Here is a 25,925-nt window from a genome sequence, read left to right as displayed (position 1 = left end):
CGTTCCATTGAGGCACAACCACGGTGGAGACCTCATGGAAACCGAGGCACGCAGAGCTTGCACGGAGCAAACTTAGGCACTACCCTGAGGCTCAGGGTGGCCTTGCGCTTTCCCAGGAGGAACGAGGTCTGCAGGATTAACTCTCCTGCAGCGTGATAGGAACGCTGTTCATCGGGTGAAAGTGCTCGTTTGCTACGCAAGCGTACCTGCGGAGGCTATAACCTGGTCAACTTCAAGGTTTGGCAAGCAGCCCCTGAGACACTACAATCCAAGCTTCCAAAGGGAAAAGGCTGCTTTTGTCGGCAGAGCCAACCAACCCTTGTTAGCACCCAGCATAAGTACCTGCAGTACGGGAGCTGCGAAGGGAAACAAACGGACACACTGGGCACCTGAGAAGCTCCCCTCGACACTTGCAAGCAGCCTGTTTCTCTGGGGAAACATACTCGTTTCCTCCCCGGGCGTGCCTGCAGTGAGTAAAAGCTGGGCCTTCCTATGGTTTCGCAAACAGCTCCTAGGCTACAAGAATCCACGTTTCCAAAGGGGAAAAGACTGCTTTTTGAAGTGGGCCACCTATCCTAGTTCACAGCAAACATGAGTCCCTGCAGTAGTGGAGCTGCCGAGGGAGAATGGCGAAACCCTGGCAACTTCGCTAAATATCTTTTACTGTGCAGGCTTCGAAGTGTGGCAAGATCCCTGAAGGAGGGCTGGCCTGAGCGAGGCCTAGTTGGCTCTACCTCTTCCGTGGGCCTAGCAGGGTAAAGGAGGAAGTGTGTTCTTTGCTCAGCTTGGACCTCACTTAGACGTCCTGCTAAACCAACGAGCCAGTCGGTGTGAGCTCCTGGATGGAAGGCTGAGCAGAGTGATTTTCTGAGTGCAGGTAGGGTCCTGGTCCTCACTGAGTCCACGTTCCCCAGCTCATGAGACCGGCTCAGACTGTCTTGGTGAGCTGGGTAAGCTGCGACAACCTAGGTTTCCAAAGGAAGACAGAGAGCAGTGTGCCGCCTTGGGCTCTGCATGCAAGAAGTGTTCTGAAGGGCCTACACGGCTGCCTGTTGCTCAGCAGGCAGAGAGGAGACGTGGGGGGGGATCCGTGTGGTAGCATAGGAAACGGTGCGGAGGTCAGAGTGCTTGGAGTCCTGAAAGCTATCCTCGCGTTCCATTGAAGCACAACAACGGTGGAGACCTCATGGAAACCGAGGCACGCAGAGCTTGCCCGTTGGAAACTTAGGCACTACCCTGAGGCTCAGGGTGGCCTTGCGCTTTCCCAGGAGGAACGAGGTCTGCGGGATTAACTCTCCCCCAGCGTGACAGGAACCCTGTTCATCGATAGAAAGTGCTCATTTGCTACGCAAGCGTACCTGCGGAGGCTATAACCTGGGCAACTTCAAGGTTTGGCAAGCAGCCCCTGAGACACTACAATCCAAGCTTCCAACGGGAAAAGGCTGCTTTTGTCGGCAGAGCCAACCAACTCTTTTTAGCACCCAGCATAAGTACCTGCAGTACGGGAGCTGCGAAGGGAAACAAACGGGACACACTGGGCACCTGAGAAGCTCTTCTCGACACTTGCAAGCAGCCTGTTTTTTGGGGAAACATACTCGTTTCCTGCCCGGGCGTGCCTGCAGTGAGTAGAAGCTGGGCCTTCCTAGGGTTTCGCAAACAGCTCCGAGGCTCAAAGAATCCACATTTCCAAAGGGGAAAAGACTGCTTTTTGAAGCAGGGCCACCTATCCTCGTTCACAGCAAACATGAGTCCCTGCAGTAGTGGAGCTGCCGAGGGAGAGCATGGCGAAACCCTGGCAACTTCGCTAAGTATCTTTTACTGTGCAGGCTTCGAAGTGTGGCAAAATCCCTGAAGGAGGGATGGCCTGAGCGAGGCCTAGTTGGCTCTACCACTTCCGGGGGCCTAGCAGGGTAAAGGAGGAATTGTGCTCTTGCTCAGCTTGGACCTCACTTAGACGTCCTGCTAAACCAACGAGCCAGTCGGTGTGAGTTCCTGGATGGAAGGCTGAGCAGAGTGATTTTCAGAGTGCAGGTAGGGCCCTGGTCCTCACTGAGTCCACGTTCCCCAGCTCATGAAACCGGCTCAGACTGTCTTCGTGAGGTGGGTAAGCTCCGACAACCTAGGTTTCCAAAGGAAGACAGAGAGCAGTGTCCCGCCTTGGTCTCTGCATGCAAGAAGTGTTCTGAAGGGCCTACACGGCTGCTTGTTGCTCCGCAGGCAGAGAGGAGACGTGGGGGGAATCCGTGTGGTAGCATGGGAAACGGTGCGGAGGCCAGAGTGCTTGGAGTCCTGAAAGCTATCCTCGCGTTCCATTGAGGCACAACCACGGTGGAGACCTCATGGAAACCGAGGCACGCAGAGCTTGCACGGAGCAAACTTAGGCACTACCCTGAGGCTCAGGGTGGCCTTGCGCTTTCCCAGGAGGAACGAGGTCTGCAGGATTAACTCTCCTCCAGCGTGATAGGAACGCTGTTCATCGGGTGAAAGTGCTCGTTTGCTACGCAAGCGTACCTGCGGAGGCTATAACCTGGTCAACTTCAAGGTTTGGCAAGCAGCCCCTGAGACACTACAATCCAAGCTTCCAAAGGGAAAAGGCTGCTTTTGTCGGCAGAGCCAACGAACCCTTGTTAGCACCCAGCATAAGTACCTGCAGTACGGGAGCTGCGAAGGGAAACAAACGGACACACTGGGCACCTGAGAAGCTCCCCTCGACACTTGCAAGCAGCCTGTTTCTCTGGGGAAACATACTCGTTTCCTCCCCGGGCGTGCCTGCAGTGAGTAAAAGCTGGGCCTTCCTATGGTTTCGCAAACAGCTCCTAGGCTACAAGAATCCACGTTTCCAAAGGGGAAAAGACTGCTTTTTGAAGTGGGCCACCTATCCTAGTTCACAGCAAACATGAGTCCCTGCAGTAGTGGAGCTGCCGAGGAAGAATGGCGAAACCCTGGCAACTTCGCTAAGTATCTTTTACTGTGCAGGCTTCGAAGTGTGGCAAGATCCCTGAAGGAGGGCTGGCCTGAGCGAGGCCTAGTTGGCTCTACCTCTTCCGGGGGCCTAGCAGGGTAAAGGAGGAATTGTGCTCTTGCTCAGCTTGGACCTCACTTAGACGTCCTGCTAAACCAACGAGCAAGTCGGTGTGAGTTCCTGGATGGAAGGCTGAGCAGAGTGATTTTCTGAGTGCACGTATGGCCCTGCTCCTCATTGAGTTCACGTTCCTCAGCACATGAGACCGGCTCAGACTGTCTTCGTAGCTGGGGCAAGCTGCAACAACCTAGGTTTCCAAAGGAAGACAGAGAGCAGTGTGCCGCCTTGGGCTCTGCATGCAAGAAGGGTTCTGAAGGGCCTACACGGCTGCTTGTTGCTCAGCAGGCAGAGAGGAGACGTGGGGGGGATCCGTGTTGTAGCATGGGAAACGGTGCGGAGGCCAGAGTGCTTGGATTCCTGAGAGCTATCCTCGCGTTCCATTGAGGCACAACAAAGGTGGAGACCTCATGGAAACCGAGGCACGCAGAGCTTGCCCGGAGTAAACTCAGGCACTACCCTGAGGCTCACGGTGGCCTTGCGCTTTCCCAGGAGGAACGAGGTCTGCAGGATTAACTCTCCTCCAGCGTGATAGGAACGCTGTTCATCGGGTGAAAGTGCTCGTTTGCTACGCAAGCGTACCTGCGGAGGCTATAACCTGGTCAACTTCAAGTTTTGGCAAGCAGCCCCTGAGACACTACAATCCAAGCTTCCAAAGGGAAAAGGCTGCTTTTGTCGGCAGAGCCAACCAACCCTTGTTAGCACCCAGCATAAGTACCTGCAGTACGGGAGCTGCGAAGGGAAACAAACGGGACACACTGGGCACCTGAGAAGCTCCCCTCGACACTTGCAAGCAGCCTGTTTCTCTGGGGAAACATACTCGTTTCCTCCCCGGGCGTGCCTGCAGTGAGTAAAAGCTGGGCCTTCCTATGGTTTCGCAAACAGCTCCTAGGCTACAAGAATCCACATTTCCAAAGGGGAAAAGACTGCTTTTGGAAGCAGGGACACCTATACTAGTTCAAAGCAAACATGAGTACCTGTAGTAGTGGAGCTGCCGAGGGAGAGCATGGCGAAACCCTGGCAACTTCGCTAAGTATCTTTTACTGTGCAGGCTTCGAAGTGTGGCAAGATCCCTGAAGGAGGGCTGGCCTGAGCGAGGCCTAGTTGGCTCTACCTCTTCCGTGGGCCTAGCAGGGTAAAGGAGGAATTGTGCTCTTGCTCAGCTTGGACCTCACTTAGACGTCCTGCTAAACCAACGAGCCAGTCGGTGTGAGCTCCTGGATGGAAGGCTGAGCAGAGTGATTTTCTGAGTGCAGGTAGGGACCTGGTCCTCACTGAGTCCACGTTCCCCAGCTCATGAGTCTGGCTCAGACTGTCTTGGTGAGCTGGGTAAGCTGCGACAACCTAGGTTTCCAAAGGAAGACAGAGAGCAGTGTGCCGCCTTGGGCTCTGCATGCAAGAAGGGTTCTGAAGGGCCTACACGGCTGCTTGTTGCTCAGCAGGCAGAGAGGAGACGTGGGGGGGATCCGTGTAGTAGCATGGGAAACGGTGCGGAGGCCAGAGTGCTTGGATTCCTGAGAGCTATCCTCGCGTTCCATTGAGGCACAACAAAGGTGGAGACCTCATGGAAACCGAGGCACGCAGAGCTTGCCCGGAGTAAACTCAGGCACTACGCTGAGGCTCACGGTGTCCTTGCGCTTTCCCAGGAGGAACGAGGTCTGCAGGATTAACTCTCCTCCAGCGTGATAGGAACGCTGTTCATCGGGTGAAAGTGCTCGTTTGCTACGCAAGCGTACCTGCGGAGGCTATAACCTGGTCAACTTCAAGGTTTGGCAAGCAGCCCCTGAGACACTACAATCCAAGCTTCCAAAGGGAAAAGGCTGCTTTTGTCGGCAGAGCCAACCAACCCTTGTTAGCACCCAGCATAAGTACCTGCAGTACGGGAGCTGCGAAGGGAAACAAACGGGACACACTGGGCACCTGAGAAGCTCCCCTCGACACTTGCAAGCAGCCTGTTTCTCTGGGGAAACATACTCGTTTCCTCCCCGGGCGTGCCTGCAGTGAGTAGAAGCTGGGCCTTCCTAGGGTTTCGCAAACAGCTCCTAGGCTACAAGAATCCACATTTCCAAAGGGGAAAAGACTGCTTTTGGAAGGAGGGACACCTATACTAGTTCAAAGCAAACATGAGTCCCTGCAGTAGTGGAGCTGCCGAGGGAGAGCATGGCGAAACCCTGGCAACTTCGCTAAGTATCTTTTACTGTGCAGGCTTCGAAGTGTGGCAAGATCCCTGAAGGAGGCCTGGTCTGAGCGAGGCCTAGTTGGCTCTACCTCTTCCGTGGGCCTAGCAGGGTAAAGGAGGAAGTGTGTTCTTTGCTCAGCTTGGACCTCACTTAGACGTCCTGCTAAACCAACGAGCCAGTCGGTGTGATCTCCTGGATGGAAGGCTGAGCAGAGTGATTTTCAGAGTGCAGGTAGGGCCCTGGTCCTCACTGAGTCCACGTTCCCCAGCTCATGAAACCGGCTCAGACTGTCTTTGTGAGGTGGGTAAGCTCCGACAACCTAGGTTTCCAACGGAAGACAGAGAGCAGTGCCCCCCTTGGTCTCTGCATGCAAGAAGTGTTCTGAAGGGCCTACACGGCTGCTTGTTGCTCAGCAGGCAGAGAGGAGACGTGGGGGGAATCCGTGTGGTAGCATGGGAAACGGTGCGGAGGCCAGAGTGCTTGGAGTCCTGAAAGCTATCCTCGCGTTCCATTGAGGCACAACCACGGTGGAGACCTCATGGAAACCGAGGCACGCAGAGCTTGCACGGAGCAAACTTAGGCACTACCCTGAGGCTCAGGGTGGCCTTGCGCTTTCCCAGGAGGAACGAGGTCTGCAGGATTAACTCTCCTGCAGCGTGATAGGAACGCTGTTCATCGGGTGAAAGTGCTCGTTTGCTACGCAAGCGTACCTGCGGAGGCTATAACCTGGTCAACTTCAAGGTTTGGCAAGCAGCCCCTGAGACACTACAATCCAAGCTTCCAAAGGGAAAAGGCTGCTTTTGTCGGCAGAGCCAACGAACCCTTGTTAGCACCCAGCATAAGTACCTGCAGTACGGGAGCTGTGAAGGGAAACAAACGGACACACTGGGCACCTGAGAAGCTCCCCTCGACACTTGCAAGCAGCCTGTTTCTCTGGGGAAACATACTCGTTTCCTCCCCGGGCGTGCCTGCAGTGAGTAAAAGCTGGGCCTTCCTATGGTTTCGCAAACAGCTCCTAGGCTACAAGAATCCACGTTTCCAAAGGGGAAAAGACTGCTTTTTGAAGTGGGCCACCTATCCTAGTTCACAGCAAACATGAGTCCCTGCAGTAGTGGAGCTGCCGAGGGAGAATGGCGAAACCCTGGCAACTTCGCTAAATATCTTTTACTGTGCAGGCTTCGAAGTGTGGCAAGATCCCTGAAGGAGGGCTGGCCTGAGCGAGGCCTAGTTGGCTCTACCTCTTCCGTGGGCCTAGCAGGGTAAAGGAGGAAGTGTGTTCTTTGCTCAGCTTGGACCTCACTTAGACGTCCTGCTAAACCAACGAGCCAGTCGGTGTGAGCTCCTGGATGGAAGGCTGAGCAGAGTGATTTTCTGAGTGCAGGTAGGGTCCTGGTCCTCACTGAGTCCACGTTCCCCAGCTCATGAGACCGGCTCAGACTGTCTTGGTGAGCTGGGTAAGCTGCGACAACCTAGGTTTCCAAAGGAAGACAGAGAGCAGTGTGCCGCCTTGGGCTCTGCATGCAAGAAGTGTTCTGAAGGGCCTACACGGCTGCCTGTTGCTCAGCAGGCAGAGAGGAGACGTGGGGGGGGATCCGTGTGGTAGCATGGGAAACGGTGCGGAGGTCAGAGTGCTTGGAGTCCTGAAAGCTATCCTCGCGTTCCATTGAAGCACAACAACGGTGGAGACCTCATGGAAACCGAGGCACGCAGAGCTTGCCCGTTGGAAACTTAGGCACTACCCTGAGGCTCAGGGTGGCCTTGCGCTTTCCCAGGAGGAACGAGGTCTGCGGGATTAACTCTCCCCCAGCGTGACAGGAACCCTGTTCATCGGTAGAAAGTGCTCATTTGCTACGCAAGCGTACCTGCGGAGGCTATAACCTGGGCAACTTCAAGGTTTGGCAAGCAGCCCCTGAGACACTACAATCCAAGCTTCCAACGGGAAAAGGCTGCTTTTGTCGGCAGAGCCAACCAACTCTTTTTAGCACCCAGCATAAGTACCTGCAGTACGGGAGCTGCGAAGGGAAACAAACGGGACACACTGGGCACCTGAGAAGCTCTTCTCGACACTTGCAAGCAGCCTGTTTTTTGGGGAAACATACTCGTTTCCTGCCCGGGCGTGCCTGAGTGAGTAGAAGCTGGGCCTTCCTAGGGTTTCGCAAACAGCTCCGAGGCTCAAAGAATCCACATTTCCAAAGGGGAAAAGACTGCTTTTTGAAGCAGGGCCACCTATCCTCGTTCACAGCAAACATGAGTCCCTGCAGTAGTGGAGCTGCCGAGGGAGAGCATGGCGAAACCCTGGCAACTTCGCTAAGTATCTTTTACTGTGCAGGCTTCGAAGTGTGGCAAAATCCCTGAAGGAGGGATGGCCTGAGCGAGGCCTAGTTGGCTCTACCACTTCCGGGGGCCTAGCAGGGTAAAGGAGGAATTGTGCTCTTGCTCAGCTTGGACCTCACTTAGACGTCCTGCTAAACCAACGAGCCAGTCGGTGTGAGTTCCTGGATGGAAGGCTGAGCAGAGTGATTTTCAGAGTGCAGGTAGGGCCCTGGTCCTCACTGAGTCCACGTTCCCCAGCTCATGAAACCGGCTCAGACTGTCTTCGTGAGGTGGGTAAGCTCCGACAACCTAGGTTTCCAAAGGAAGACAGAGAGCAGTGTCCCGCCTTGGTCTCTGCATGCAAGAAGTGTTCTGAAGGGCCTACACGGCTGCTTGTTGCTCCGCAGGCAGAGAGGAGACGTGGGGGGAATCCGTGTGGTAGCATGGGAAACGGTGCGGAGGCCAGAGTGCTTGGAGTCCTGAAAGCTATCCTCGCGTTCCATTGAGGCACAACCACGGTGGAGACCTCATGGAAACCGAGGCACGCAGAGCTTGCACGGAGCAAACTTAGGCACTACCCTGAGGCTCAGGGTGGCCTTGCGCTTTCCCAGGAGGAACGAGGTCTGCAGGATTAACTCTCCTGCAGCGTGATAGGAACGCTGTTCATCGGGTGAAAGTGCTCGTTTGCTACGCAAGCGTACCTGCGGAGGCTATAACCTGGTCAACTTCAAGGTTTGGCAAGCAGCCCCTGAGACACTACAATCCAAGCTTCCAAAGGGAAAAGGCTGCTTTTGTCGGCAGAGCCAACGAACCCTTGTTAGCACCCAGCATAAGTACCTGCAGTACGGGAGCTGCGAAGGGAAACAAACGGACACACTGGGCACCTGAGAAGCTCCCCTCGACACTTGCAAGCAGCCTGTTTCTCTGGGGAAACATACTCGTTTCCTCCCCGGGCGTGCCTGCAGTGAGTAAAAGCTGGGCCTTCCTATGGTTTCGCAAACAGCTCCTAGGCTACAAGAATCCACCTTTCCAAAGGGGAAAAGACTGCTTTTTGAAGTGGGCCACCTATCCTAGTTCACAGCAAACATGAGTCCCTGCAGTAGTGGAGCTGCCGAGGAAGAATGGCGAAACCCTGGCAACTTCGCTAAGTATCTTTTACTGTGCAGGCTTCGAACTGTGGCAAGATCCCTGAAGGAGGGATGGCCTGAGCGAGGCCTAGTTGGCTCTACCTCTTCCGGGGGCCTAGCAGGGTAAAGGAGGAATTGTGCTCTTGCTCAGCTTGGACCTCACTTAGACGTCCTGCTAAACCAACGAGCAAGTCGGTGTGAGTTCCTGGATGGAAGGCTGAGCAGAGTGATTTTCTGAGTGCACGTATGGCCCTGCTCCTCATTGAGTTCACGTTCCTCAGCACATGAGACCGGCTCAGACTGTCTTCGTAGCTGGGGCAAGCTGCAACAACCTAGGTTTCCAAAGGAAGACAGAGAGCAGTGTGCCGCCTTGGGCTCTGCATGCAAGAAGGGTTCTGAAGGGCCTACACGGCTGCTTGTTGCTCAGCAGGCAGAGAGGAGACGTGGGGGGGATCCGTGTTGTAGCATGGGAAACGGTGCGGAGGCCAGAGTGCTTGGATTCCTGAGAGCTATCCTCGCGTTCCATTGAGGCACAACAAAGGTGGAGACCTCATGGAAACCGAGGCACGCAGAGCTTGCCCGGAGTAAACTCAGGCACTACCCTGAGGCTCACGGTGGCCTTGCGCTTTCCCAGGAGGAACGAGGTCTGCAGGATTAACTCTCCTCCAGCGTGATAGGAACGCTGTTCATCGGGTGAAAGTGCTCGTTTGCTACGCAAGCGTACCTGCGGAGGCTATAACCTGGTCAACTTCAAGTTTTGGCAAGCAGCCCCTGAGACACTACAATCCAAGCTTCCAAAGGGAAAAGGCTGCTTTTGTCGGCAGAGCCAACCAACCCTTGTTAGCACCCAGCATAAGTACCTGCAGTACGGGAGCTGCGAAGGGAAACAAACGGGACACACTGGGCACCTGAGAAGCTCCCCTCGACACTTGCAAGCAGCCTGTTTCTCTGGGGAAACATACTCGTTTCCTCCCCGGGCGTGCCTGCAGTGAGTAAAAGCTGGGCCTTCCTATGGTTTCGCAAACAGCTCCTAGGCTACAAGAATCCACATTTCCAAAGGGGAAAAGACTGCTTTTGGAAGCAGGGACACCTATACTAGTTCAAAGCAAACATGAGTACCTGTAGTAGTGGAGCTGCCGAGGGAGAGCATGGCGAAACCCTGGCAACTTCGCTAAGTATCTTTTACTGTGCAGGCTTCGAAGTGTGGCAAGATCCCTGAAGGAGGCCTGGTCTGAGCGAGGCCTAGTTGGCTCTACCTCTTCCGTGGGCCTAGCAGGGTAAAGGAGGAAGAGTGCTCTTTGCTCAGCTTGGACCTCACTTAGACGTCCTGCTAAACCAACGAGCCAGTCGGTGTGAGCTCCTGGATGGAAGGCTGAGCAGAGTGATTTTCAGAGTGCAGGTAGGGCCCTGGTCCTCACTGAGTCCACGTTCCCCAGCTCATGAAATCGGCTCAGACGGTCTTCGTGAGGTGGGTAAGCTCCGACAACCTAGGTTTCCAGAGGAAGAAAGAGAGCAGTGTCCCGCCTTGGTCTCTGCATGCAAGAAGTGTTCTGAAGGGCCTACACGGCTGCTTGTTGCTCAGCAGGCAGAGAGGAGACGTGGGGGGAATCCGTGTGGTAGCATGGGAAACGGTGCGGAGGCCAGAGTGCTTGGAGTCCTGAAAGCTATCCTCGCGTTCCATTGAGGCACAACCACGGTGGAGACCTCATGGAAACCGAGGCACGCAGAGCTTGCACGGAGCAAACTTAGGCACTACCCTGAGGCTCAGGGTGGCCTTGCGCTTTCCCAGGAGGAACGAGGTCTGCAGGATTAACTCTCCTGCAGCGTGATAGGAACGCTGTTCATCGGGTGAAAGTGCTCGTTTGCTACGCAAGCGTACCTGCGGAGGCTATAACCTGGTCAACTTCAAGGTTTGGCAAGCAGTCCCTGAGACACTACAATCCAAGCTTCCAAAGGGAAAAGGCTGCTTTTGTCGGCAGAGCCAACCAACCCTTGTTAGCACCCAGCATAAGTACCTGCAGTACGGGAGCTGCGAAGGGAAACAAACGGACACACTGGGCACCTGAGAAGCTCCCCTCGACACTTGCAAGCAGCCTGTTTCTCTGGGGAAACATACTCGTTTCCTCCCCGGGCGTGCCTGCAGTGAGTAAAAGCTGGGCCTTCCTATGGTTTCGCAAACAGCTCCTAGGCTACAAGAATCCACCTTTCCAAAGGGGAAAAGACTGCTCTTTGAAGTGGGCCACCTATCCTAGTTCACAGCAAACATGAGTCCCTGCAGTAGTGGAGCTGCCGAGGGAGAATGGCGAAACCCTGGCAACTTCGCTAAGTATCTTTTACTGTGCAGGCTTCGAAGTGTGGCAAGATCCCTGAAGGAGGGCTGGCCTGAGCGAGGCCTAGTTGGCTCTACCTCTTCCGTGGGCCTAGCAGGGTAAAGGAGGAAGTGTGTTCTTTGCTCAGCTTGGACCTCACTTAGACGTCCTGCTAAACCAACGAGCCAGTCGGTGTGAGCTCCTGGATGGAAGGCTGAGCAGAGTGATTTTCTGAGTGCAGGTAGGGTCCTGGTCCTCACTGAGTCCACGTTCCCCAGCTCATGAGACCGGCTCAGACTGTCTTGGTGAGCTGGGTAAGCTGCGACAACCTAGGTTTCCAAAGGAAGACAGAGAGCAGTGTGCCGCCTTGGGCTCTGCAGGCAAGAAGTGTTCTGAAGGGCCTACACGGCTGCTTGTTGCTCAGCAGGCAGAGAGGAGACGTGGGGGGGATCCGTGTGGTAGCATGGGAAACGGTGCGGAGGTCAGAGTGCTTGGAGTCCTGAAAGCTATCCTCGCGTTCCATTGAAGCACAACAACGGTGGAGACCTCATGGAAACCGAGGCACGCAGAGCTTGCCCGTTGGAAACTTAGGCACTACCCTGAGGCTCAGGGTGGCCTTGCGCTTTCCCAGGAGGAACGAGGTCTGCGGGATTAACTCTCCTCCAGCGTGACAGGAACCCTGTTCATCGGTAGAAAGTGCTCGTTTGCTACGCAAGCGTACCTGCGGAGGCTATAACCTGGGCAACTTCAAGGTTTGGCAAGCAGCCCCTGCGACACTACAATCCAAGCTTCCAAAGGGAAAAGGCTGCTTTTGTCGGCAGAGCCAACCAACTCTTTTTAGCACCCAGCATAAGTACCTGCAGTACGGGAGCTGCGAAGGGAAACAAACGGGACACACTGGGCACCTGAGAAGCTCTTCTCGACACTTGCAAGCAGCCTGTTTTTTGGGGAAACATACTCGTTTCCTGCCCGGGCGTGCCTGAGTGAGTAGAAGCTGGGCCTTCCTAGGGTTTCGCAAACAGCTCCGAGGCTCAAAGAATCCACATTTCCAAAGGGGAAAAGACTGCTTTTTGAAGCAGGGCCACCTATCCTCGTTCACAGCAAACATGAGTCCCTGCAGTAGTGGAGCTGCCGAGGGAGAGCATGGCGAAACCCTGGCAACTTCGCTAAGTATCTTTTACTGTGCAGGCTTCGAAGTGTGGCAAAATCCCTGAAGGAGGGATGGCCTGAGCGAGGCCTAGTTGGCTCTACCACTTCCGGGGGCCTAGCAGGGTAAAGGAGGAATTGTGCTCTTGCTCAGCTTGGACCTCACTTAGACGTCCTGCTAAACCAACGAGCCAGTCGGTGTGAGTTCCTGGATGGAAGGCTGAGCAGAGTGATTTTCAGAGTGCAGGTAGGGCCCTGGTCCTCACTGAGTCCACGTTCCCCAGCTCATGAAACCGGCTCAGACTGTCTTCGTGAGGTGGGTAAGCTCCGACAACCTAGGTTTCCAAAGGAAGACAGAGAGCAGTGTCCCGCCTTGGTCTCTGCATGCAAGAAGTGTTCTGAAGGGCCTACACGGCTGCTTGTTGCTCCGCAGGCAGAGAGGAGACGTGGGGGGAATCCGTGTGGTAGCATGGGAAACGGTGCGGAGGCCAGAGTGCTTGGAGTCCTGAAAGCTATCCTCGCGTTCCATTGAGGCACAACCACGGTGGAGACCTCATGGAAACCGAGGCACGCAGAGCTTGCACGGAGCAAACTTAGGCACTACCCTGAGGCTCAGGGTGGCCTTGCGCTTTCCCAGGAGGAACGAGGTCTGCAGGATTAACTCTCCTGCAGCGTGATAGGAACGCTGTTCATCGGGTGAAAGTGCTCGTTTGCTACGCAAGCGTACCTGCGGAGGCTATAACCTGGTCAACTTCAAGGTTTGGCAAGCAGCCCCTGAGACACTACAATCCAAGCTTCCAAAGGGAAAAGGCTGCTTTTGTCGGCAGAGCCAACGAACCCTTGTTAGCACCCAGCATAAGTACCTGCAGTACGGGAGCTGCGAAGGGAAACAAACGGACACACTGGGCACCTGAGAAGCTCCCCTCGACACTTGCAAGCAGCCTGTTTCTCTGGGGAAACATACTCGTTTCCTCCCCGGGCGTGCCTGCAGTGAGTAAAAGCTGGGCCTTCCTATGGTTTCGCAAACAGCTCCTAGGCTACAAGAATCCACCTTTCCAAAGGGGAAAAGACTGCTTTTTGAAGTGGGCCACCTATCCTAGTTCACAGCAAACATGAGTCCCTGCAGTAGTGGAGCTGCCGAGGAAGAATGGCGAAACCCTGGCAACTTCGCTAAGTATCTTTTACTGTGCAGGCTTCGAACTGTGGCAAGATCCCTGAAGGAGGGATGGCCTGAGCGAGGCCTAGTTGGCTCTACCTCTTCCGGGGGCCTAGCAGGGTAAAGGAGGAATTGTGCTCTTGCTCAGCTTGGACCTCACTTAGACGTCCTGCTAAACCAACGAGCAAGTCGGTGTGAGTTCCTGGATGGAAGGCTGAGCAGAGTGATTTTCTGAGTGCACGTATGGCCCTGCTCCTCATTGAGTTCACGTTCCTCAGCACATGAGACCGGCTCAGACTGTCTTCGTAGCTGGGGCAAGCTGCAACAACCTAGGTTTCCAAAGGAAGACAGAGAGCAGTGTGCCGCCTTGGGCTCTGCATGCAAGAAGGGTTCTGAAGGGCCTACACGGCTGCTTGTTGCTCAGCAGGCAGAGAGGAGACGTGGGGGGGATCCGTGTTGTAGCATGGGAAACGGTGCGGAGGCCAGAGTGCTTGGATTCCTGAGAGCTATCCTCGCGTTCCATTGAGGCACAACAAAGGTGGAGACCTCATGGAAACCGAGGCACGCAGAGCTTGCCCGGAGTAAACTCAGGCACTACCCTGAGGCTCACGGTGGCCTTGCGCTTTCCCAGGAGGAACGAGGTCTGCAGGATTAACTCTCCTCCAGCGTGATAGGAACGCTGTTCATCGGGTGAAAGTGCTCGTTTGCTACGCAAGCGTACCTGCGGAGGCTATAACCTGGTCAACTTCAAGTTTTGGCAAGCAGCCCCTGAGACACTACAATCCAAGCTTCCAAAGGGAAAAGGCTGCTTTTGTCGGCAGAGCCAACCAACCCTTGTTAGCACCCAGCATAAGTACCTGCAGTACGGGAGCTGCGAAGGGAAACAAACGGGACACACTGGGCACCTGAGAAGCTCCCCTCGACACTTGCAAGCAGCCTGTTTCTCTGGGGAAACATACTCGTTTCCTCCCCGGGCGTGCCTGCAGTGAGTAAAAGCTGGGCCTTCCTATGGTTTCGCAAACAGCTCCTAGGCTACAAGAATCCACATTTCCAAAGGGGAAAAGACTGCTTTTGGAAGCAGGGACACCTATACTAGTTCAAAGCAAACATGAGTACCTGTAGTAGTGGAGCTGCCGAGGGAGAGCATGGCGAAACCCTGGCAACTTCGCTAAGTATCTTTTACTGTGCAGGCTTCGAAGTGTGGCAAGATCCCTGAAGGAGGCCTGGTCTGAGCGAGGCCTAGTTGGCTCTACCTCTTCCGTGGGCCTAGCAGGGTAAAGGAGGAAGAGTGCTCTTTGCTCAGCTTGGACCTCACTTAGACGTCCTGCTAAACCAACGAGCCAGTCGGTGTGAGCTCCTGGATGGAAGGCTGAGCAGAGTGATTTTCAGAGTGCAGGTAGGGCCCTGGTCCTCACTGAGTCCACGTTCCCCAGCTCATGAAATCGGCTCAGACGGTCTTCGTGAGGTGGGTAAGCTCCGACAACCTAGGTTTCCAGAGGAAGAAAGAGAGCAGTGTCCCGCCTTGGTCTCTGCATGCAAGAAGTGTTCTGAAGGGCCTACACGGCTGCTTGTTGCTCAGCAGGCAGAGAGGAGACGTGGGGGGAATCCGTGTGGTAGCATGGGAAACGGTGCGGAGGCCAGAGTGCTTGGAGTCCTGAAAGCTATCCTCGCGTTCCATTGAGGCACAACCACGGTGGAGACCTCATGGAAACCGAGGCACGCAGAGCTTGCACGGAGCAAACTTAGGCACTACCCTGAGGCTCAGGGTGGCCTTGCGCTTTCCCAGGAGGAACGAGGTCTGCAGGATTAACTCTCCTGCAGCGTGATAGGAACGCTGTTCATCGGGTGAAAGTGCTCGTTTGCTACGCAAGCGTACCTGCGGAGGCTATAACCTGGTCAACTTCAAGGTTTGGCAAGCAGTCCCTGAGACACTACAATCCAAGCTTCCAAAGGGAAAAGGCTGCTTTTGTCGGCAGAGCCAACCAACCCTTGTTAGCACCCAGCATAAGTACCTGCAGTACGGGAGCTGCGAAGGGAAACAAACGGACACACTGGGCACCTGAGAAGCTCCCCTCGACACTTGCAAGCAGCCTGTTTCTCTGGGGAAACATACTCGTTTCCTCCCCGGGCGTGCCTGCAGTGAGTAAAAGCTGGGCCTTCCTATGGTTTCGCAAACAGCTCCTAGGCTACAAGAATCCACCTTTCCAAAGGGGAAAAGACTGCTCTTTGAAGTGGGCCACCTATCCTAGTTCACAGCAAACATGAGTCCCTGCAGTAGTGGAGCTGCCGAGGGAGAATGGCGAAACCCTGGCAACTTCGCTAAGTATCTTTTACTGTGCAGGCTTCGAAGTGTGGCAAGATCCCTGAAGGAGGGCTGGCCTGAGCGAGGCCTAGTTGGCTCTACCTCTTCCGTGGGCCTAGCAGGGTAAAGGAGGAAGTGTGTTCTTTGCTCAGCTTGGACCTCACTTAGACGTCCTGCTAAACCAACGAGCCAGTCGGTGTGAGCTCCTGGATGGAAGGCTGAGCAGAGTGATTTTCTGAGTGCAGGTAGGGTCCTGGTCCTCACTGAGTCCACGTTCCCCAGCTCATGAGACCGGCTCAGACTGTCTTGGTGAGCTGGGTAAGCTGCGACAACCTAGGTTTCCAAAGGAAGACAGAGAGCAGTGTGCCGCCTTGGGCTCTGCAGGCAAGAAGTGTTCTGAAGGGCCTACACGGCTGCTTGTTGCTCAGCAGGCAGAGAGGAGACGTGGGGGGGATCCGTGTGGTAGCATGGGAAACGGTGCGGAGGTCAGAGTGCTTGGAGTCCTGAAAGCTATCCTCGCGTTCCATTGAAGCACAACAACGGTGGAGACCTCATGGAAACCGAGGCACGCAGAGCTTGCCCGTTGGAAACTTAGGCACTACCCTGAGGCTCAGGGTGGCCTTGCGCTTTCCCAGGAGGAACGAGGTCTGCGGGATTAACTCTCCTCCAGCGTGACAGGAACCCTGTTCATCGGTAGAAAGTGCTCGTTTGCTACGCAAGCGTACCTGCGGAGGCTATAACCTGGGCAACTTCAAGGTTTGGCAAGCAGCCCCTGCGACACTACAATCCAAGCTTCCAAAGGGAAAAGGCTGCTTTTGTCGGCAGAGCCAACCAACTCTTTTTAGCACCCAGCATAAGTACCTGCAGTACGGGAGCTGCGAAGGGAAACAAACGGGACACACTGGGCACCTGAGAAGCTCTTCTCGACACTTGCAAGCAGCCTGTTTCTCTGGGGAAACATACTCGTTTCCTGCCCGGGCGTGCCTGCAGTGAGTAGAAGCTGGGCCTTCCTAGGGTTTCGCAAACAGCTCCGAGGCTCAAAGAATCCACATTTCCAAAGGGGAAAAGACTGCTTTTTGAAGCAGGGCCACCTATCCTCGTTCACAGCAAACATGAGTCCCTGCAGTAGTGGAGCTGCCGAGGGAGAGCATGGCGAAACCCTGGCAACTTCGCTAAGTATCTTTTACTGTGCAGGCTTCGAACTGTGGCAAGATCCCTGAAGGAGGGATGGCCTGAGCGAGGCCTAGTTGGCTCTACCTCTTCCGGGGGCCTAGCAGGGTAAAGGAGGAATTGTGCGCTTGCTCAGCTTGGACCTCACTTAGACGTCCTGCTAAACCAACGAGCCAGTCGGTGTGAGTTCCTGGATGGAAGGCTGAGCAGAGTGATTTTCTGAGTGCACGTATGGCCCTGCTCCTCATTGAGTTCACGTTCCTCAGCACATGAGACCGGCTCAGACTGTCTTCGTAGCTGGGGCAAGCTGCAACCACCTAGGTTTCCAAAGGAAGACAGAGAGCAGTGTCCCGCCTTGGTCTCTGCATGCAAGAAGTGTTCTGAAGGGCCTACACGGCTGCTTGTTGCTCCGCAGGCAGAGAGGAGACGTGGGGGGAATCCGTGTGGTAGCATGGGAAACGGTGCGGAGGCCAGAGTGCTTGGAGTCCTGAAAGCTATCCTCGCGTTCCATTGAGGCACAACCACGGTGGAGACCTCATGGAAACCGAGGCACGCAGAGCTTGCACGGAGCAAACTTAGGCACTACCCTGAGGCTCAGGGTGGCCTTGCGCTTTCCCAGGAGGAACGAGGTCTGCAGGATTAACTCTCCTGCAGCGTGATAGGAACGCTGTTCATCGGGTGAAAGTGCTCGTTTGCTACGCAAGCGTACCTGCGGAGGCTATAACCTGGTCAACTTCAAGGTTTGGCAAGCAGCCCCTGAGACACTACAATCCAAGCTTCCAAAGGGAAAAGGCTGCTTTTGTCGGCAGAGCCAACGAACCCTTGTTAGCACCCAGCATAAGTACCTGCAGTACGGGAGCTGCGAAGGGAAACAAACGGACACACTGGGCACCTGAGAAGCTCCCCTCGACACTTGCAAGCAGCCTGTTTCTCTGGGGAAACATACTCGTTTCCTCCCCGGGCGTGCCTGCAGTGAGTAAAAGCTGGGCTTTCCTATGGTTTCGCAAAAAGCTCCTAGGCTACAAGAATCCACGTTTCCAAAGGGGAAAAGACTGCTTTTGGAAGTGGGCCACCTATCCTAGTTCACAGCAAACATGAGTCCCTGCAGTAGTGGAGCTGCCGAGGAAGAATGGCGAAACCCTGGCAACTTCGCTAAATATCTTTTACTGTGAAGGCTTCGAAGTGTGGCAAGATCCCTGAAGGAGGGCTGGCCTGAGCGAGGCCTAGTTGGCTCTACCTCTTCCGTGGGCCTAGCAGGGTAAAGGAGGAATTGTGCTCTTGCTCAGCTTGGACCTCACTTAGACGTCCTGCTAAACCAACGAGCCAGTCGGTGTGAGCTCCTGGATGGAAGGCTGAGCCGAGTGATTTTCTGAGTGCAGGTAGGGACCTGGTCCTCACTGAGTCCACGTTCCCCAGCTCATGAGACTGGCTCAGACTGTCTTGGTGAGCTGGGTAAGCTGCGACAACCTAGGTTTCCAAAGGAAGACAGAGAGCAGTGTGCCGCCTTGGGCTCTGCATGCAAGAAGTGTTCTGAAGGGCCTACACGGTTGCTTGTTGCTCAGCAGGCAGAGAGGAGACGTGGGGGGGATCCGTGTGGTAGCATGGGAAACGGTGCGGAGGTCAGAGTGCTTGGAGTCCTGAAAGCTATCCTCGCGTTCCATTGAAGCACAACAACGGTGGAGACCTCATGGAAACCGAGGCACGCAGAGCTTGCCCGTTGGAAACTTAGGCACTACCCTGAGGCTCAGGGTGGCCTTACGCTTTCCCAGGAGGAAGGAGGTCTGCGGGATTAACTCTCCTCCAGCGTGACAGCAACCCTGTTCATCGGTAGAAAGTGCTCGTTTGCTACGCAAGCATACCTGCGGAGGCTATAACCTGGGCAACTTCAAGGTTTGGCAAGCAGCCCCTGAGACACTACAATCCAAGCTTCCAAAGGGAAAAGGCTGCTTTTGTCGGCAGAGCCAACCAACTCTTTTTAGCACCCAGCATAAGTACCTGCAGTACGGGAGCTGCGAAGGGAAACAAACGGGACACACTGGGCACCTGAAAAGCTCTTCTCGACACTTGCAAGCAGCCTGTTGTTCTGGGGAAACATACTCGTTTCCTCCCCGGGCGTGCCTGCAGTGAGTAGAAGCTGGGCCTTCCTAGGGTTTCGCAAACAGCTCCGAGGCTCAAAGAATCCACATTTCCAAAGGGGAAAAGACTGCTTTTTGAAGCAGGGCCACCTATCCTCGTTCACAGCAAACATGAGTACCTGCAGTAGTGGAGCTGCCGAGGGAGAGCATGGCGAAACCCTGGCAACTTCGCTAAGTATCTCTAACTGTGCAGGCTTCGAAGTGTGGCAAAATCCCTGAAGGAGGGATGGCCTGAGCGAGGCCTAGTTGGCTCTACCACTTCCGGGGGCCTAGCAGGGTAAAGGAGGAATTGTGCTCTTGCTCAGCTTGGACCTCACTTAGACGTCCTGCTAAACCAACGAGCCAGTCGGTGTGAGTTCCTGGATGGAAGGCTGAGCAGAGTGATTTTCAGAGTGCAGGTAGGGCCCTGGTCCTCACTGAGTCCACGTTCCCCAGCTCATGAAACCGGCTCAGACTGTCTTCGTGAGGTGGGTAAGCTCCGACAACCTAGGTTTCCAAAGGAAGACAGAGAGCAGTGTGCCGCCTTGGTCTCTGCATGCAAGAAGTGTTCTGAAGGGCCTACACGGCTGCTTGTTGCTCCGCAGGCAGAGAGGAGACGTGGGGGGAATCCGTGTGGTAGCATGGGAAACGGTGCGGAGGCCAGAGTGCTTGGAGTCCTGAAAGCTATCCTCGCGTTCCATTGAGGCACAACCACGGTGGAGACCTCATGGAAACCGAGGCACGCAGAGCTTGCACGGAGCAAACTTAGGCACTACCCTGAGGCTCAGGGTGGCCTTACGCTTTCCCAGGAGGAACGAGGTCTGGAGGATTAACTCTCCTGAAGCGTGATAGGAACGCTGTTCATCGGGTGAAAGTGCTCGTTTGCTACGCAAGCGTACCTGCGGAGGCTATAACCTGGTCAACTTCAAGGTTTGGCAAGCAGCCCCTGAGACACTACAATCCAAGCTTCCAAAGGGAAAAGACTGCTTTTGTCGGCAGAGCCAACGAACCCTTGTTAGCACCCAGCATAAGTACCTGCAGTACGGGAGCTGCGAAGGGAAACAAACGGACACACTGGGCACCTGAGAAGCTCCCCTCGACACTTGCAAGCAGCCTGTTTCTCTGGGGAAACATACTCGTTTCCTCCCCGGGCGTGCCTGCAGTGAGTAAAAGCTGGGCCTTCCTATGGTTTCGCAAACAGCTCCTAGGCTACAAGAATCCACCTTTCCAAAGGGGAAAAGACTGCTTTTTGAAGTGGGCCACCTATCCTAGTTCACAGCAAACATGAGTCCCTGCAGTAGTGGAGCTGCCGAGGAAGAATGGCGAAACCCTGGCAACTTCGCTAAATATCTTTTACTGTGCAGGCTTCGAAGTGTGGCAAGATCCCTGAAGGAGGGCTGGCCTGAGCGAGGCCTAGTTGGCTCTACCTCTTCCGTGGGCCTAGCAGGGTAAAGGAGGAATTGTGCTCTTGCTCAGCTTGGACCTCACTTAGACGTCCTGCTAAACCAACGAGCCAGTCGGTGTGAGCTCCTGGATGGAAGGCTGAGCAGAGTGATTTTCTGAGTGCAGGTAGGGACCTGGTCCTCACTGAGTCCACGTTCCCCAGCTCATGAGACTGGCTCAGACTGTCTTGGTGAGCTGGGTAAGCTGCGACAACCTAGGTTTCCAAAGGAAGACAGAGAGCAGTGTGCCGCCTTGGGCTCTGCATGCAAGAAGTGTTCTGAAGGGCCTACACGGCTGCTTGTTGCTCAGCAGGCAGAGAGGAGACGTGGGGGGGATCCGTGTGGTAGCATGGGAAACGGTGCGGAGGTCAGAGTGCTTGGAGTCCTGAAAGCTATCCTCGCGTTCCATTGAAGCACAACAACGGTGGAGACCTCATGGAAACCGAGGCACGCAGAGCTTGCCCGTTGGAAACTTAGGCACTACCCTGAGGCTCAGGGTGGCCTTGCGCTTTCCCAGGAGGAACGAGGTCTGCGGGATTAACTCTCCTCCAGCGTGACAGGAACCCTGTTCATCGGTAGAAAGTGCTCGTTTGCTACGCAAGCGTACCTGCGGAGGCTATAACCTGGGCAACTTCAAGGTTTGGCAAGCAGCCCCTGAGACACTACAATCCAAGCTTCCAAAGGGAAAAGGCTGCTTTTGTCGGCAGAGCCAACCAACTCTTTTTAGCACCCAGCATAAGTACCTGCAGTACGGGAGCTGCGAAGGGAAACAAACGGGACACACTGGGCACCTGAGAAGCTCTTCTCGACACTTGCAAGCAGCCTGTTGTTCTGGGGAAACATACTCGTTTCCTGCCCGGGCGTGCCTGCAGTGAGTAGAAGCTGGGCCTTCCTAGGGTTTCGCAAACAGCTCCGAGGCTCAAAGAATCCACATTTCCAAAGGGGAAAAGACTGCTTTTTGAAGCAGGGCCACCTATCCTCGTTCACAGCAAACATGAGTCCCTGCAGTAGTGGAGCTGCCGAGGGAGAGCATGGCGAAACCCTGGCAACTTCGCTAAGTATCTTTTACTGTGCAGGCTTCGAAGTGTGGCAAAATCCCTGAAGGAGGGATGGCCTGAGCGAGGCCTAGTTGGCTCTACCACTTCCGGGGGCCTAGCAGGGTAAAGGAGGAAGAGTGCTCTTGCTCAGCTTGGACCTCACTTAGACGTCCTGCTAAACCAACGAGCCAGTCGGTGTGAGTTCCTGGATGGAAGGCTGAGCAGAGTGATTTTCAGAGTGCAGGTAGGGCCCTGGTCCTCACTGAGTCCACGTTCCCCAGCTCATGAAACCGGCTCAGACTGTCTTCGTGAGGTGGGTAAGCTCCGACAACCTAGGTTTCCAAAGGAAGACAGAGAGCAGTGTCCCGCCTTGGTCTCTGCATGCAAGAAGTGTTCTGAAGGGCCTACACGGCTGCTTGTTGCTCCGCAGGCAGAGAGGAGACGTGGGGGGAATCCGTGTGGTAGCATGGGAAACGGTGCGGAGGCCAGAGTGCTTGGAGTCCTGAAAGGTATCCTCGCGTTCCATTGAGGCACAACCACGGTGGAGACCTCATGGAAACCGAGGCACGCAGAGCTTGCACGGAGCAAACTTAGGCACTACCCTGAGGCTCAGGGTGGCCTTGCGCTTTCCCAGGAGGAACGAGGTCTGCAGGATTAACTCTCCTGCAGCGTGATAGGAACGCTGTTCATCGGGTGAAAGTGCTCGTTTGCTACGCAAGCGTACCTGCGGAGGCTATAACCTGGTCAACTTCAAGGTTTGGCAAGCAGCCCCTGAGACACTACAATCCAAGCTTCCAAAGGGAAAAGGCTGCTTTTGTCGGCAGAGCCAACGAACCCTTGTTAGCACCCAGCATAAGTACCTGCAGTACGGGAGCTGCGAAGGGAAACAAACGGACACACTGGGCACCTGAGAAGCTCCCCTCGACACTTGCAAGCAGCCTGTTTCTCTGGGGAAACATACTCGTTTCCTCCCCGGGCGTGCCTGCAGTGAGTAAAAGCTGGGCCTTCCTATGGTTTCGCAAACAGCTCCTAGGCTACAAGAATCCACCTTTCCAAAGGGGAAAAGACTGCTTTTTGAAGTGGGCCACCTATCCTAGTTCACAGCAAACATGAGTCCCTGCAGTAGTGGAGCTGCCGAGGAAGAATGGCGAAACCCTGGCAACTTCGCTAAATATCTTTTACTGTGCAGGCTTCGAAGTGTGGCAAGATCCCTGAAGGAGGGCTGGCCTGAGCGAGGCCTAGTTGGCTCTACCTCTTCCGTGGGCCTAGCAGGGTAAAGGAGGAATTGTGCTCTTGCTCAGCTTGGACCTCACTTAGACGTCCTGCTAAACCAACGAGCCAGTCGGTGTGAGCTCCTGGATGGAAGGCTGAGCAGAGTGATTTTCTGAGTGCAGGTAGGGACCTGGTCCTCACTGAGTCCACGTTCCCCAGCTCATGAGACTGGCTCAGACTGTCTTGGTGAGCTGGGTAAGCTGCGACAACCTAGGTTTCCAAAGGAAGACAGAGAGCAGTGTGCCGCCTTGGGCTCTGCATGCAAGAAGTGTTCTGAAGGGCCTACACGGCTGCTTGTTGCTCAGCAGGCAGAGAGGAGACGTGGGGGGGATCCGTGTGGTAGCATGGGAAACGGTGCGGAGGTCAGAGTGCTTGGAGTCCTGAAAGCTATCCTCGCGTTCCATTGAAGCACAACAACGGTGGAGACCTCATGGAAACCGAGGCACGCAGAGCTTGCCCGTTGGAAACTTAGGCACTACCCTGAGGCTCAGGGTGGCCTTACGCTTTCCCAGGAGGAAGGAGGTCTGCGGGATTAACTCTCCTCCAGCGTGACAGGAACCCTGTTCATCGGTAGAAAGTGCTCGTTTGCTACGCAAGCGTACCTGCGGAGGCTATAACCTGGGCAACTTCAAGGTTTGGCAAGCAGCCCCTGAGACACTACAATCCAAGCTTCCAAAGGGAAAAGGCTGCTTTTGTCGGCAGAGCCAACCAACTCTTTTTAGCACCCAGCATAAGTACCTGCAGTACGGGAGCTGCGAAGGGAAACAAACGGGACACACTGGGCACCTGAGAAGCTCTTCTCGACACTTGCAAGCAGCCTGTTGTTCTGGGGAAACATACTCGTTTCCTGCCCGGGCGTGCCTGCAGTGAGTAGAAGCTGGGCCTTCCTAGGGTTTCGCAAACAGCTCCGAGGCTCAAAGAATCCACATTTCCAAAGGGGAAAAGACTGCTTTTTGAAGCAGGGCCACCTATCCTCGTTCACAGCAAACATGAGTCCCTGCAGTAGTGGAGCTGCCGAGGGAGAGCATGGCGAAACCCTGGCAACTTCGCTAAGTATCTTTTACTGTGCAGGCTTCGAAGTGTGGCAAAATCCCTGAAGGAGGGATGGCCTGAGCGAGGCCTAGTTGGCTCTACCACTTCCGGGGGCCTAGCAGGGTAAAGGAGGAAGAGTGCTCTTGCTCAGCTTGGACCTCACTTAGACGTCCTGCTAAACCAACGAGCCAGTCGGTGTGAGTTCCTGGATGGAAGGCTGAGCAGAGTGATTTTCAGAGTGCAGGTAGGGCCCTGGTCCTCACTGAGTCCACGTTCCCCAGCTCATGAAACCGGCTCAGACTGTCTTCGTGAGGTGGGTAAGCTCCGACAACCTAGGTTTCCAAAGGAAGACAGAGAGCAGTGTCCCGCCTTGGTCTCTGCATGCAAGAAGTGTTCTGAAGGGCCTACACGGCTGCTTGTTGCTCCGCAGGCAGAGAGGAGACGTGGGGGGAATCCGTGTGGTAGCATGGGAAACGGTGCGGAGGCCAGAGTGCTTGGAGTCCTGAAAGGTATCCTCGCGTTCCATTGAGGCACAACCACGGTGGAGACCTCATGGAAACCGAGGCACGCAGAGCTTGCACGGAGCAAACTTAGGCACTACCCTGAGGCTCAGGGTGGCCTTGCGCTTTCCCAGGAGGAACGAGGTCTGCAGGATTAACTCTCCTGCAGCGTGATAGGAACGCTGTTCATCGGGTGAAAGTGCTCGTTTGCTACGCAAGCGTACCTGCGGAGGCTATAACCTGGTCAACTTCAAGGTTTGGCAAGCAGCCCCTGAGACACTACAATCCAAGCTTCCAAAGGGAAAAGGCTGCTTTTGTCGGCAGAGCCAACGAACCCTTGTTAGCACCCAGCATAAGTACCTGCAGTACGGGAGCTGCGAAGGGAAACAAACGGACACACTGGGCACCTGAGAAGCTCCCCTCGACACTTGCAAGCAGCCTGTTTCTCTGGGGAAACATACTCGTTTCCTCCCCGGGCGTGCCTGCAGTGAGTAAAAGCTGGGCCTTCCTATGGTTTCGCAAACAGCTCCTAGGCTACAAGAATCCACCTTTCCAAAGGGGAAAAGACTGCTTTTTGAAGTGGGCCACCTATCCTAGTTCACAGCAAACATGAGTCCCTGCAGTAGTGGAGCTGCCGAGGAAGAATGGCGAAACCCTGGCAACTTCGCTAAATATCTTTTACTGTGCAGGCTTCGAAGTGTGGCAAGATCCCTGAAGGAGGGCTGGCCTGAGCGAGGCCTAGTTGGCTCTACCTCTTCCGTGGGCCTAGCAGGGTAAAGGAGGAATTGTGCTCTTGCTCAGCTTGGACCTCACTTAGACGTCCTGCTAAACCAACGAGCCAGTCGGTGTGAGCTCCTGGATGGAAGGCTGAGCAGAGTGATTTTCTGAGTGCAGGTAGGGACCTGGTCCTCACTGAGTCCACGTTCCCCAGCTCATGAGACTGGCTCAGACTGTCTTGGTGAGCTGGGTAAGCTGCGACAACCTAGGTTTCCAAAGGAAGACAGAGAGCAGTGTGCCGCCTTGGGCTCTGCATGCAAGAAGTGTTCTGAAGGGCCTACACGGCTGCTTGTTGCTCAGCAGGCAGAGAGGAGACGTGGGGGGGATCCGTGTGGTAGCATGGGAAACGGTGCGGAGGTCAGAGTGCTTGGAGTCCTGAAAGCTATCCTCGCGTTCCATTGAAGCACAACAACGGTGGAGACCTCATGGAAACCGAGGCACGCAGAGCTTGCCCGTTGGAAACTTAGGCACTACCCTGAGGCTCAGGGTGGCCTTACGCTTTCCCAGGAGGAAGGAGGTCTGCGGGATTAACTCTCCTCCAGCGTGACAGGAACCCTGTTCATCGGTAGAAAGTGCTCGTTTGCTACGCAAGCGTACCTGCGGAGGCTATAACCTGGGCAACTTCAAGGTTTGGCAAGCAGCCCCTGAGACACTACAATCCAAGCTTCCAAAGGGAAAAGGCTGCTTTTGTCGGCAGAGCCAACCAACTCTTTTTAGCACCCAGCATAAGTACCTGCAGTACGGGAGCTGCGAAGGGAAACAAACGGGACACACTGGGCACCTGAGAAGCTCTTCTCGACACTTGCAAGCAGCCTGTTGTTCTGGGGAAACATACTCGTTTCCTGCCCGGGCGTGCCTGCAGTGAGTAGAAGCTGGGACTTCCTAGGGTTTCGCAAACAGCTCCGAGGCTCAAAGAATCCACATTTCCAAAGGGGAAAAGACTGCTTTTTGAAGCAGGGCCACCTATCC

The sequence above is a fragment of the Balaenoptera borealis genome (assembly GCF_965194805.1).
Source record: "Balaenoptera borealis genome assembly, chromosome: 13".
Taxonomy (NCBI): Eukaryota; Metazoa; Chordata; class Mammalia; order Artiodactyla; family Balaenopteridae; genus Balaenoptera; species Balaenoptera borealis.
Note: the sequence above shows the minus strand (reverse complement) of the source record.